The 3872-nt window shown below is 47.0% G+C and overlaps 1 non-coding gene across 1 annotated transcript; it reads right to left on the bottom strand.

The window, feature by feature from the left end:
- Positions 1–299: 299 nt before the first annotated feature.
- On the bottom strand, positions 300–418 carry LOC145391978 (5S ribosomal RNA). Its single transcript, XR_013895920.1, has one exon. It is a non-coding gene; the product is annotated as a 5S ribosomal RNA (ribosomal RNA).
- Positions 419–3872: the final 3454 nt, after the last annotated feature.

Raw genomic sequence — 3872 nt, 5'->3', positions numbered from 1 at the left:
AAATAATCTCAAGGATGGGATGGAGTCAGTCTGTGATGGAAGTGTCACTGAAGAAAAGTGTCAGCAAATGGTGAGATATAAACGGAAAACACTTCAGACTACTGTAACTCCAACTGCAGCTTCTGCTAAATATCTTCCAAAATACCTAACCAAACAAATGTATTCTCATGGCTGATTTCAGTCTTATAACATTCATTGCCAGACGCCATGTATCCCACACGGGGTGGCCAAGGCTTAGAGTTAATTGTTTTACAGGGAGGGGCACTAATCCTCCACCAACCCCACTTGACACGTAGGGATGCCAACAGCATCTGGTGTTCCCAGGCGGTCACCCATCCAAGTACTAACCAGACCCAACGTTGCTTAACTTCGCCGATCGGACGGGAAGCGGTGTACTCAACGTGGTATGGCCGTTGGCAGTCTTATAACAATAACTTAAAATTACCTGGCAATGTCACACTGATATGTGCAGTTCAAGGAAGTTTTGTCATTTATCAGTCTGGGTATTTTGATTTTTCTTTCACTGGGGGTAGGATTTACCCGTGTAGAATTATTTAAAAAATTAATTTCCACAGCAAATGATCTCTAACTCCTATTTGGGGCTGAAGTCAAATGAAATAAAATCCTCAAAGTTAACCAAAATACGTATTTTTCTTCAACTTTTTCCGTAAGGGAAGGTTTAACCCATATTTCAAATGATCCTGAGGCTAATTTCCGCCGAAAAACTTTTTTTTTTATTTAACAACCCATGACATGAGACACATTTACGAACGAAATATACAGAAGACCCATAATTTCAGGAGTTTATGTCACAGAAAAAGCTGGAATACCCGAGGGGCTTAACTGTAATGAATGACAATAATACCCACTTAAATTACTTGGATTACATATTTCGTTAAATCAGCTCTCTGGCACAATAAAAGTCATACCTAGTAGGCCCCTCATGTTTCCTTACATGTTCCTTTGAAACAGGCTGTCACTTTATAATATCTTAGTACTTACACTGCCAGAAGTTAAGGCTGAAGATAACAAGGGATATCATTTATTACTTACATTGATTCCGCCATATTTCGAAGAATAATGGTAGGGTTACTTGCAATGAATTTTGAGTTGTTCTCCACAGGACGCCAAAGTCTACATTGCAGTGTTACCAACTTGCCATATCAAATAGTTCACCTGCTTAATTAGCGAAAAATATATCAAACGACAAATTACATTATGCTAACTTGCCCATTGCTTTCATAAACATTTCTTTAATACATTGGATAAATAGCGATATAAAATACAGGCTGAAAAGCACTCAGTTAAAACTAGCCCCCCCTCCCAGAATAATAGTTTTGAAAATAGCAAAAAATAATATGCTATAAGCTAACTTGCCCTTGCTCTAATAAACATAGCTTCAATACATTAAATACGATTTGGAAGGTACACAATAATTAAACACCCTCCCAAAAAAGTTAATTATGTATCTTAGCGCTAATCATCAACTGAAGAGAAATATACAGTACTTTGTCCGCCAGTAAATAAAGCCTAAGTTCCTATTATATCCTCGTAGCTCTACATCCAGTTAAGCCACGTACATTTTATGAGTTGCCCAACTTCAAAGCCACCGAAGTGAGACAGTTGCAGCTGTACACTGCAAAAATTGTTTTCAAGGATCTGATGGCCAGTGACAAATATAACAGCATCTTCTGACCTACAACAGTGTCTGTGCACTCCTTATAGATGAGAGAACTGCCAAGCCATACTATAAATTCGGCCAGTTGCTGATGAGCATGTTTGTCGATAGCTGCAAAGATCTCAATGGAAACTCATTCGTGGTGTATATAAAATGCCCGCAGCGGGCCTTCCGCCCCGCCACCCCCCACTCCACCACCGGGGCACCACCACCCCACCACCCGAGGAAGAGATAACGGGGAGGTTAATGACCCAAGGCAAAAGGGTCACCCAACCATCACTGACCTGTGCCCCTTCTCCCTGCAACTGCCCCAACGCCAGGTGAGCCTAGATCCGCAACAACTTCAACGGCGGGTTGACCATCGACAGCATTGGGGTGGGACTGATACAACATCAGTCCCTAGTAGTCTTGTGGTGACGACCACAGCTTCACCCCAACAGGGCAGGAGGCCCTTAGGTGAGCCACGAGGTGTTTACACCTGCTGCCACCGCGAGCCACGAGGAAGTACCATCCTCTGCCGCAATAACCCTGGTGAGCCACGAGGGGCTAGTACCCTCTGCCACCGTGAGCCACGAGGGAGAAATACCCTCTGCCACGACCAGGACAGGAGGTCCTTTAACGAGGGAGAAGCACCCTCTATAACAAACAGGGCAGGAGGCCCAATAGTGGACTATACGGGGCCAACACCCCTAGCCACCCCAAGGGTAAGAGACCCTTACACAAAGCCACAAGTGGGTCCCAGGACCGATCAACCTGGTGCCACAGCAGTAGTGAAGACAAGAGAGAGAGTCGCCTCTGTGCTACCCTCCCTGAGTACAAGAGAGACCACGGTCTCCGTGTGTCCTCTAAAGTCAGCCAACTCCTGCAGGAGTAGCTGGACACCACCCGGGAGAGTTGCCCCGAAAGTGTCACCCGAGCAGAGGCCCGGTCCCAGTCGGGACCTACCTCCCACCCCCGGGAAATTCTTGTCTTCCCCAGGTACCAGCAGGAGACGAGGCCACAGCCCACACCTGACGGCGTGTCCCCTGGCAGACCTCCGCAGCCCTCGGACCCCCAGGCGAGCCCAGCAGCCTACCACCGCCGACCTCCCCCTGCCGCAGACCCTCCGACGCCAGACACGTCTACTTCACCTGTTTGGCCCCAGTCCCTAGGGCCAACATAGACAGGCCTCCCTGTACCGTGACCAGAGCGAGGGCCTATAACAGGTCGAGACCCCAGGCAAGAGGGTCTCCCTGCACCGTGACCAGAGTGAGGACCTACAACAGGTCGAGACCCCAGGCAAGAGGGTCTCCCTGCAACATCGGACCCGGGTCGAGTCTCCCCCCGGTGGGTACGGTGATTCCCGCCACGGGTAGAGCCCCCGGAGGTCCCCTGATAGTGACAGAGTGATATCGCCCCAGAAAATCGGGCAAGATTAGTGACTTTCCCTTCCTGCAGTGAGATGGAGATAGTGATACAGTGACAAAGTGAACCAGAGGGATTCCACCTATAAGTGTCCGTAAATACTTTCCCTTGGTAAAGACTATAAGTTCTGGACCCGTGTAACTAGTGTCATTCCCCAGCCCAGACTAGAGGAGTCCCCGTTACCAGTGCACGCGCGGGCGAGAGTTGCCGCGCCGAGCCCAAACAGTAAATTATAGTGATCTGCTCCCCTTGTTCTTTTATAGTAGTAATCCTTCCCCGGCTCATCAAGCCCAGACATATCGATTGCACCAGTACACTAAGACCTTTTGGACTTTAATGAAAGTTAGTCTCATTCACTTGTGGACCCTTAACCCATTGTAAAGTATAATTATAGTGTGTGTGAATATCCCGTGTAGTACTAACGCAACTTTGTATATCTGTATCCTCTGTCCAGAATATCATTCTATGTAATATTGTCACGGTGTTAGAATTAAGGTAATAGATGTGTTAAAGGTGGACTGCCTAGTTTTTATGTCCTGTTCCTTTGTTAGTGCATTACTTCCGGTCCGGAAAGAGGACCCCGGTCAGTAGCTAGTGTTTTTAATACAAGGAGTCGGCCTAAAAACACTCAGCATAACACTGGTGGCAAGCAGTGGTTCTGGATCCGAGTAAAGCATGGAGGAACGTAAAAGGAAACTTGCACAATGGCAGCTAAACCACACATTCAATTACCAAAATTCAACCCGGACCAATGTGACATGGATGTTTATTTGGACATGATCAAACCCCT

Source organism: Coenobita brevimanus, chromosome 20, assembly GCF_032717465.1.
Source record: "Coenobita brevimanus isolate Jiangsu-jjx chromosome 20, ASM3271746v2, whole genome shotgun sequence".
Classification (NCBI taxonomy): domain Eukaryota; kingdom Metazoa; phylum Arthropoda; class Malacostraca; order Decapoda; family Coenobitidae; genus Coenobita; species Coenobita brevimanus.
Note: the sequence above shows the minus strand (reverse complement) of the source record. Positions and strands in the feature narration are given on the sequence as shown.